Source organism: Sarcophilus harrisii, chromosome 4, assembly GCF_902635505.1.
Source record: "Sarcophilus harrisii chromosome 4, mSarHar1.11, whole genome shotgun sequence".
NCBI lineage: Eukaryota > Metazoa > Chordata > Mammalia > Dasyuromorphia > Dasyuridae > Sarcophilus > Sarcophilus harrisii.
Window position 1 is genome coordinate 302,822,629 of NC_045429.1, and position 11,381 is coordinate 302,834,009.

Consider the following 11,381-nt stretch of genomic DNA (forward strand, 5'->3'; position numbering starts at 1 on the left):
TTGTGGCAGCCCTGTTTGTAGTGGCCAGAAGCTGGAAAATGAATGGATGCCCATCAATTGGAGAATGGTTGAATAAATTGTGTATATGAATGTTATGGAATATTATTGTTCTGTAAGAAATGACCCTCAGGACGAATACAGAGAGGATTGGCGAGACTTACATGAACTGATGCTGAGCGAAATGAGCAGAACCAGGAAATCATTATATGCCTCAACAACAATACTGTCTGAGGATGTATTCTGATGGAAGTGGATTTCTTCAACAAAGACAAGATCTAACTTAGTTTCAATTGATCAAGGATGGACAGAAGCAGCTACACCCAAAGAAAGAACACTAGGAAATGAATGTAAAGTGCTTGCATTTTTGTTCTTCTTCCCAAGTTATTTATACCTTCTAAATCCAATTCTCCCTGAGCAACAAGAAAACTGTTTGGTTCTGCACACATATATTGTATCCAAGATCTACTGTAATCTATTTAACATGTATAGGACTGCTTGCCATCTGGGGGAGAGGGTGGAGGGAGGGAGGGGAAAAATCGGAACAGAAGTGAGTACAAGGGATAATGTTGTAAAAAAATTACGCTGGCATGGGTTATGTCAATAAAAAGTTATTTAAAAAAATCTAGCTTGCACACACATATGACATGGACATTCTGTACAGAAACAAACATAGACACAAACAAAAATGACATGGAAGAGAATTGTCCCAACTTTGTATAACGCCATAAACTTGAAAAATATAAAACATATCATTATTATCACTTGTGCAAGCATCAACTATTCTTTTACACACTCACATACAAAAATTACTGTTAAGAAATCTTCTTTTAACCAGAAGAATATTCAGGACTTGAGGGGTTTCAAAAAACAAAAAATTTGCTATCTGAAAAATATTAAGAAGATCTTGAGTGGTATACAGTGTAGTAATAATTGCATATCACTCTTATTGTTTTCAAGTATTTTCAAGTGAAGTATTAAAAAACATATTTAGTAATAGCGTTCAAAGACAAGTGTAGGGAGACGATATCTTGAATAAGTTTTCATTGCTATTTTTATGCTAAGGAGGGTTTTTATAGAAAAAGAGACATTCCCTTTCAACCATACCTTTAAACTAACTTGGAAGAGAAACTTCATTCCTGAGGAAGGTGAGTTCAGAAAAATACTAACTCAATTAGAAAAATCAATACAGCATAAAATCAAAACAGTTGAAATCTGAGGTAATATTAATTGTATACTTTTCCACAAGAACTATTTTAAAAACTAACAAAAGATAAAGAAAAAAGTAATTAAAAACCTTGTGGTAGGCCAGGTCTTCCTCAGGCAGAGCTGCTCCCTTAAATTAGAAGCTGAAATCCCAGTCCATCTCACTATTAATAAAGAGATTTACTTAGCTACAGGAAGGTAAGAACATTCAAAGCAGGGAGAAGGTATATTTATCAAGCATATAACATTGGTTCAGTTGAATAGCTTCCTTTTTTCACCTGGATACAAAGTAGCCAGAATATGTGGGACTAGAAGGTCTTTTCTTTCTGGCTTAAGGACAAGGAACAACAGCAAGAAATGCTCTAGAAAACTGCTGGATTGACTTGATGCTTTATCCTTTTACTTCTACATGAAGAATTTTCATAAGCGAGGATCTTTAGTTATGAAATTTACTATATGTTTTTGTTGTTGCGTCATTTCAGTCATGTCTGACTCTTTGTGAACCAATTTGGGGCTTTCGTGGTAAAGATATTAGAGTGATTGCCATTTCCTTCTCCAATTCATTTTTACAGATGAGGAAACTGAGACAAATAGGACTTTTCTAGGGTCACACACTAGGGTATAGTAATTGTCTGAGGCCAGATATGAACTTAGGAAGAAGAATCATCCTGATTCCAGGCCTGGCACTCTGCCCACTATGTATCTAGCTGCCCACAGAGTACTTATAGAATGCTATTTCTGGTAGTTTGGCTTTTTTTTTTTTTTTGGTATCAGTGATTTATATGACTAGTCTTTGTTTTAGTTGTTGCTCTAAGAGGTTAATGGTCTAACTGACCACAAATTAAGAAATAACTCCCACATAAAGTGTTAATGTGGGAATTATTTCCAGATTTGTGGGCAATTGGGCCATCAGCTTCTTAGAGTAACAGTCAAAACAAAGACTAGTTATACAAACTACTGATATAAAAATAAAATAAGAATTAGGTAAAAGAAAAGACATCAATATGACTTGTCACCATTTCCAATGGATGTTTAACCAATGTAAAGCAATCACCACAGTGAGGAGCCCCAAAGAACCCAATAATTGCTTCAGCCAACAGATGGTTGACCTATTTTTCAAATAGGGAGATGTGACATCCATAGGCATCATGAATGAAACTCATTTGCTGTGTCTTATAGAATTCAATGAGCTATATTGCCTAATAAAATGAAACAAGAAGAATTCAATGAGCTATATTGCCTAATAAAATGAAACAAGAAAAACAAGTTTGCAGAAAGCTTGACATGAGACCCAATTAAAGTACATCATTGCAAGAGAATTTGAAAATAAAAGGGGAGGACATGCAACTGAAAAATGGAACATCTCTGCCGCATTTCTATTACAAACAATTTTGTCAACAATAGTAGGACCAACACATTTGGAATCAAACATCATAATCCCAGATGTTTGATATTATGAAATAAAGATGTCATAAAAAATGGAAAGAACACATCAAGTATACTGTGATGAGATGCAAGCTGGAAATAACCAATTGTGTGTCAATGTTTGGTTTCATTGACCTTTTTAAGCAGTTCCTCCCATTTCTACAAATTTGAATAATTTTTTCTTATGTCTTCGGAATTTTATTTTGAATGCTTCCTGTCTTCTTGGGATGATTTTCCCTGAATAACATTGTGCTAAGAGATTTTAATGATATTTTCTCTGAATCTTTAAAATCTAGGCTTCATATCAGCCTACATTTGACTTTCTTGTTCTTTATTTCCTGTGATGGAGTAGTCATTAGCTTCCAATGATCTCATCACAACTACTTCTTGTTGATCATAAACACATCTAGAATAGCAAATTTTCTTATTGTTTATTATACCTTTTGAAAGATGAAATTATCATTTAGATAAATAATAATTTACTACCTGCTCTTCTTTTAGCAGAGAGCACAAATGGATATCCAGATAATTCAATTTTTTAAACTTTTAACTATGATATTTTGCTTTCATACCTGGCTTATTATTTGTTTCCCAAACTCTTGATCTAATTCCTTCCTTTATTCATGTAGTCTAGATTGTTTCTCTTTGCAATGATATTGTTTATATTTTTACATTTATAGAATTTAATCCAAATGTTCTCCACCATGTCTCTTCTCTCAGGTTTCCACATATATACAAATATGTATGTTAGGTATCATCCCTTTTGTACTGTTCACAATGTGCTTGCTGAAATAGGTAGAAAAGAACTTTATTCATTTTTTAAAAGTATTTCATACTGGAAACTGAATAGATGCCCAGCAATTGGAGAATGGCTGAATAAATTGTGGTATATGAATAGTATGGAATATTATTGTTTGGTAAGAAATGACCAACAGGATGATTTCAGAAAGGCCTGCAGAGACTTACACGAACTGATGCTGAGTGAAACCAGCAGGGCCAGGAGATCATTATATACTTCAACAACAATATTATATGATGATCAATTCTGATGGACCTGGCCACCTTCAGCAATGAGATGAACCAAATCAGTTCTAATGGAGCAGTAATGAACTGAACCAGCTATGCCTAGCGAAAGAACTCTGGGAGATGACTAAGAACCATTACATTGAATTCCCAATCCTTATATTTTTGCCTGCCTGAATTTTGGATTTCCTTCACAGGTTAATTGTACACTATTTCCGAGTTCAATTCTTTTTGCACAACAAAATAACGGTTTGGTCATGTATACTTATTGGGTATCTACTTTATACTTTAATATATTTAACATCTACTGGTCATCCTGCCATCAAGGGGAGGGAGTGGGGAAAAGGAAGGAAAAAACTGGAACAAAAGGTTTGGCAGTCGTCAATGCTGTAAAATTACCCATACATATAACTTGTAAATATAAAGCTATGGAAAAAAATAAAATTAAATTAAAAGTATTTCATTTTTCCCAATACATGCAAAGATACATGTATTTAGTTATTTTTTAAACATCTTTAAAAAGATACTTAAAAAATATTTTCATTTAAAAACATTTTTTTAAATTAAAAAATTTTCAAAACATGCATAGTTTTCAATACTCACCCTTGTAAAACCTCATATTCAATTTTTCTTCCTCTCTTCCCCTAATCCCTCCCCTAGACAGCAAGTAATATATATTAAATAAATACAATTCTTCTATCCACAATTATCATGATGCACAAGAAAAATCAGCTCAAAAAGGAAAAAAAGAGAAAAAATAAGCAAACAAGAACAAAAAAGGTGAAAATATTATGTTGTGATCCACACTCAGTCTCTACAATTCTTTTTCTGAGTGCAGATGGCTCTTTCTATCCCAAGACCATTGGAACTGGCCTGAATCACCTTGATGTTAAAAAGAGCCATGTCCATCAGAACTGATCATCATATAATGTTGTTGCTGTGTTCTCTTGGTTCTACTCACTTCACTTAGCATCAATTCACATAAGTCTCTCTGGGACATTCTGAAATCATTCTGCTAATCTTAACATTCACTTTTGCAAAACCTTATGTTCCAAAATTTCTCCCTCCTTCCTCCCCAAGACAGCAAGCAATCCAATATAGCTTAAACATGTACAATTCTAGGAAGGAACTTTTGAAAAAAAATTATAAAATTCATTAATGAAGAAACAGTTTCTCAGAAAAAAAAGTGAAGTAGTAACACAGATTGTTAGGAAGGGTGCATAATGAAGGGCTAGATGGCATTGTAGGTTCAAATCTGCCCTCTGGCACTTAATACTTACTAGCAATATGATCCTTGGCAAGTCAATTAACCTCAATTGCCGAAAGAAAGAAAGAAAGAAAGAAAGAAAGAAAGAAAGAAAGAAAGAAAGAAAGAAAGAAAGAAAGAAAGAAAGAAAGAAAGAAAGAAAGAAAGAAAGAAAAGATAGAAAAGAAAAGAAAAGAAAGAAAGAAAGAAAGAAAGAAAGACAAGAAAGGGAAAAAAAGGAGTGTATAATGAATGGCTTCTCATAACAAGATTTTAAAAGCATCTATTTGAAATCAGAGAAATGACCGAGTCTGGATATTTTTTAGTCTACTTTCACTTTGCATGAATGTTTTTAGAATATGAAAGACTGTATCTGACCACATTGTAAACAAAGTAACTTTTTAGAGACTCTGGGAAGATCAAATAAGTATTGTTGGGTTCATAACTGACAGGAAGATAGATTTCATGAGTTTCCCATTATAAGAGAAAGGAATGTCAATAACTTTGAAAAGCCTTTGATTTGAGACTTTAAGAAATATTTGAAAAGCCAGCTGTGAAAAAGCTAAAAAGCTAGTAGGAGAAGCAGGTGATAAGAAAGCTTCAGTTGCAGCTATGGGATCCTGCTAATTAGAACCAGCATTGTTCTGTGGATTGACTAAATAAAAGACTGGAAGAGTTGCTGAGGACTTCACTGAAGAAAGCTGTATTCTGGTGTAGTTTGAGTTTTTGCTTTCCAATGATATTTATGCATTGAAAAAGGGGAAACATCTCAGAGATGCCTAATTGCTCTTTACTGCCTTCTTTGGTTTGAGAGGAAGAAACAGAAGGAAAAGTCAGGATTCCTGAAGCAGATTTAAACCTATATTTATTCAATGGCACCAACCCATTGAAACTACTGGTAGTTTATCTTCTGCTATATAAACGAAAAGTTTTTTTTTCATTTTGTATTTATATAAAATGAGTTAATTTTTTTAAAAGACAAGCTTCATATATTCTTTGTTGTGTTGATTGGACAAAGTAGAATTCTGTTGAGTAAAGATCTGGTTGTATTTGTCTATTTTACACAGAAAGAAAACCTGAGGATTTTTACAATTTGGCTTAAGGGAATAAGCTTGTCACTATCATAGCAAAATATTTTCTCAGAGCCCTGTTAGTTAAAAGAACTTGTAATTACTTTAAAAAAAAGGAATGTTTTCCGCATTAAAGCTGAAACTAGAAGGGAAGAAGTTGGCAGAGAAACAGGTTCGTATGACTTATCTTGTTTCTGAAGGAACCAAAAACATCAAGATCTACAGCAACAAGTTGTGAATTAATTTGAGTGTCTATTTTTCTCCATTCATGGGCACCCCTACTTAGCTTCTATAAGTATGGGCCTTTTCTCCCCTGTGGACATTGTGTATATTGGTGGGAGACTGTGATATAAGTATACTGTGACATATTATTTCTGTATTTGTCATATATTGTGTAGATGTGAAGTTATAATTATTCTGGCTTTTGTCTTCTAAGGCTAAATGTTCTTTTGTTGAGACTTAAATAGTAAATGATTTTATATAAATGGAGAATACACTGATGGGGACTCAAGAGTTACAGTAGATAATATAAGCATATCCTCTCATCTTCAATAGGGTGATCCTAATACTCTGAAAACCACATGTTGGTGTTCCTCTTCAGAAACCCTAGCCCTACTGATGTGATGGCAATTAGAGGTAAATGAGTAAGCCCAGAGAGTAGGAACCATACCATCTATGTATATAGAATATGTATTCTCATAAAATGCTATTCCACTCTCTCTTTTATCCATTCTACAACAAAGTATCCTAGTCAAATTTCTATTCCACCAAATTTTAGTGATATAAGTAAAGTCAACATTTTCCTCTTGTTAGGCTCTCATATTACCATGATTATAATCCATGTATTATACTTTTGTATATAGGTGTCTGAGACCATGATTTATATTGCTGATTTTCTTGGATGTCATCTTTCATGAATGCCTAGTCTTCTATTCTATTGTTGACTCTTTCCTGGTATCAGACTAGCTAGATCCGTCTGGGCAGTTTACTCATTTCTCCTCTTTTTTCAAGTTAAAGTCTTCTTAATCAGATGCATGGGCAAATGTTTTCACGTGAGCATAATACCAGCAAAGGAAAAAGGTAGAGAATGAAAAGGATCCAGGATGGAACTTTAAGAGAAACTCACACTAAGGGAGTATTCAGTCAGTCAATAAATATTTATCTTATTTACATACTAAGTGCCAGGCACTTTGTTAAGCACTGGAGAAGCAAAGAACGCAAAAGATTGTCCCTGATCTTGAGGAGGTCAAAAATCTAATGGGGGAGAAAATAAGAAAAGAACTACATAAAAAGAAACCCTCACACAACTACATACAAGGCAAAAACAAGGTACTAGAATTGAGATGTTACTGAACTTTGAACTCTGACATTCTATAATTCTACATGTCTTAAAAGCTGATACTGGCAACAACAAGGCTATTCGATGAGCAATTCTGATGGACATGACTCTCTTCAACAATGAGATGATTCAAATAAGTTCCAATTGTTCAGTGATGAAGAGACACACCCAGTGATGAAGTGATGAAGCTACACCCAGAGAGAGGCCTGTGGGAACTGAGTGTGGACCACAACATAGCATTTTCATGCTTTATGTTGATGTTTGCTTGCATTTTGTTTTCTTTCTCAGGTTTTTTTTTATTTCTAGATCTGCTTTTTCTTGTGCAGCAAGATAACTGTATACATATTTATACAAATATTAGATTTAACATATATTTGAACATATTTAACATGTATTGGACTACCTGCCATCTAGAGAAGGGGGTGGAAGGAGGAAAAAATTTGGAACAAATAATTTTGCAAGGGTCAATGTTGAAAGATTACCCATCCTTATGTGTTGTAGATAAAAAGCTTTAATTAAAAAAAAAAAGTTGATGCTGAAGTCATCAAGATATCCTTAGTGAATGAAGATATCCTTACTTTATTGTCAAGGCTTTTCACAGAAGTAATTAAATATATATTTTTCTCTGAGAGAAAAAAATGGAATAATGATAAGAGCGTTAGTTTTGGTAAAGAACTTGAGCTTGAGGACTGTGTGAGCTTAGGCAAGTTATTTAACCTTTCAGATCCTCGTTTGTAAAATAATCAATTAATCAATAAACATTTATTAAACATCTACTCTGTGCCAGGTGCCATCCTTAAAAGTGGAACATAAAAAGAGGCAAAAGGCAGATCTACCCCTCAAAAAATTTGGAATCTAATGGGAAAGACAACATGCAAACAATTATATACAAAGCAGGCTACTTCTATGACTGATAAGAAATAATTAGAGGGGTCAGAGAAGACTTTCTTAAAAGATGGGATTTTAGGATGGGATTTAAAGGAAGAGAGTTCAGTAGTTCAGAGAAGGAAAAGTGTTCCAGGACCAGGGGATTGCCAGAGAGTTGAGAGGGAGTATCTTGTCCCTGGATTAATCATGAGGCCAGTGTTATTGGATCTAAGAGTATGTTTTGGGGATTGAGGTATAAGAAAGCTAGAATAGTAGGAGTGGGCTATGTTATGAAAGGTTTTATTTTTATGTATTTTTAAGACACATTGCTTTAGGAATCATGGGAGAGAAAAATCAGAACAAAAGGAAAAAACCATGGGAGAAAGGGAAAATAACCCCCCAAAAAAGGAGTTAACATAGCATTTGTTGATTTACATTCAATCTCCACAGGTCTTTTTCTGGATGCAGATAGCAACTTTCTATCCAAAATATATTGGGATTGCACTGGATCACTGACCCACTGAGAACAATTGTTTCATATTTGATCATCGTAGTTTCTTGCTGTTATTGTGTACAATGTATTCCTGATTCTGCTTATCTCAGCATCAGTTTGTGTAAATTTTCCCAGACCTTTCTAAAATCAGCTTGTTCATCATTTTTCATAGAACAATATTCCATTACCTTCATATACCATAACTTGTTCCGTGATTTCCCAATTTGATGGGTTTTCCCATTCTTTGCTGCCACAAAAAGAGCTGCTACAACATTTTTGCACATGTGGGTACTTTTCCCTCCTTTATGATTTGGGATAAAAACCCAGTAGTGTCACTGCTAGGTCAAAGGGTATGCACAGTTTTATAGCCCTTTGGGCATAGTTCTAAACTGCTCTCCATTGGATAATTTCATAAATCCCACAACAATGCATTAATGTTTCTCCCACATTCCCTCCAACATTTATCATTGTCTTTTCCTGTCATCTTAGCCAATTTGAGAGGTGTGAGGTGGTACCTCAGGGTTGTTTTAATTTGCATTTCTCTGATCAATAGTGATTTAGAGCATTTAATTTTGTTCATCTAAAAATTGTCTGTTCATATCTTTTGACTATTTATTAACTGAAGAATGATTATATTCTTATAAATTTGACACATATAATTTTAGAAATGAGACCTTTATCAGAAACATTGGCTGTAGATTTCCCCCCAGCTTTGTACTTTCCTTTTAATCTTCTTTCTGTTGATTTTGTTTGTGCAAAACCTTTTTAATTTAATATTATCAAAGTTGTCCATTTTGTCTTTCATAATGTTCTTTGGTCATAAAGTCCTCCCATGAAGGGCTTTAATACTATCCTAAAAAGGTTATGAGGAAAAAACTTTTGCATTCCTTAAAGTATTACAATACAAACATTTTTGGTACCAGAATTCCTTTACAGCCTTAAAAATAGTCAAAGATCTCAAAGAACTTTTGTTTTTGTAGTTTATATCTATTGAGACAAGATATTAACTCCCTCTTCATGTTTGCTGCTTAATTTCTGTAGGCCACAAACCTTCTGAGAATTTCCACGTGAGAAATTGTGAAAAAGGCTAATCATGTCTTAATGTTATTATGAAAATAGTTTCAATCTTGGAGACCCCCTGAAAGGAGTGTTAGAGATTGTATAGTCTATGAGATTTTTTTTTTTAATGCTTTTCTTTTTTAAAGATCATTATGAGGGGCAGCTAGATGGCGCAGTGTATAGAGCACCAGCTCTGAAGTCAAGAGGACCTAAATTCAAACTTAACACGTCCTAGCTGTAGGGGCAGCTAGATGGTACAGTGGATGGAGCACCCAGCCCTGGATTCAGGAGTGTGAAGGTTTTCCGGAGGCAGCCTTATTGAAATAAATAATTACTCCAAAATCGCAGCCAGCTGGTAAAAATGCAAACGTTTATTTCTCCTTCCAAATTAGCCCGGTTAGTTGAGGCCTATCTCTCTGCCTTGCTCCAAGAGATCTTGCAGCTTTGTACTTGGCTTCTGCCTCTGCTTTCTTCAGCCTCCAGCTAGCACCAAGGTAGAAGATGCAATGAATCTCTTGCCTCGAAGATAGGGCCTGTGGGTTCCAAGAGCTCTCTCTGAGTCCAAGAAAAACTCTCTCGAGCTCCCAGAGTTTTTAGTAACTCCTCAAGTAACAAACTTGAGTAAGTACCTCAGGTACGTACCTCCAGTCAGTTCCTAAGCTCCAAGAGCTCCCTCTATTTATGTGATCTCCCAAAGGTTAACTCCACCTTCTGGAGGGAGAGGGATTCTGGGTTATCTCCCAGAGTGCTCTCTGGTACTAAGAACTTCAAGGGAGGTGTGAATTCAGACTAAGCCAGCCCTGAATTCTCAAGTACTTAGATACTTATGAGCTCTCTAAAGGTGTGAACACAAGCATTGTTCTATCAGTTCCACTTAGTACTTTGTTTCAAGTTCTGGCCCAAAATATCTTTCTAAGATCAAATCCAATCCAATGGCTTAACACTTTGTAAAGATTCCAACACAGGAGGACCTGAGTTCAAATCTGATCTCAGACACTTTGACATTTCCTAGCTGTGTGACCCTGGGCAAGTCACTTAGCCCTAATTGCCTCAGCAAAAACAAACAAACAAACAAACAAACAAACAAAAAAACGTCCTAGCTGTGTGATCCTGGGCAAGTTACTCAACCCCAATTGCCTCAGCAAAAAACAAAACAAAACAAAGAATCATTATGATATGACCGAGGGAAATTAGGGTAGATCCATCTCCAGAATTCTTTAAAAAGAGTAACCTTTCTAAAGCCAGGGGAGTCAATGAAATTGATATATTCTATTCCAGTTTCTGTGTGATATGACTACATTACCTCTCGCATCCTTTTCATTATTAGAAGCAGCTAGGCGGTACAATGGCTTGAATTCCAATTTGACCTCAGACATTAGGAAAATCACTTAACCTCTGTCCCCAACTATAAAATGAGGTTAATAACAACACTTATGTCTCAGGGTTATTGGGAAGATCAAATGAGAAACTATTCGTAAAGATCATGCTACACTGTATTATTATACAGTGTAGACCCTTAATAAATGTTTGTTTCTTTCAATATTAATCATAATAATGATTAATTAATACATCTATAGCAATAGGGAAACAGAGAGATGATGTCACCATAGTTTCATAGATGTAGAGCAGGAAGGGACCTCAGAGGCCATCTCGTGC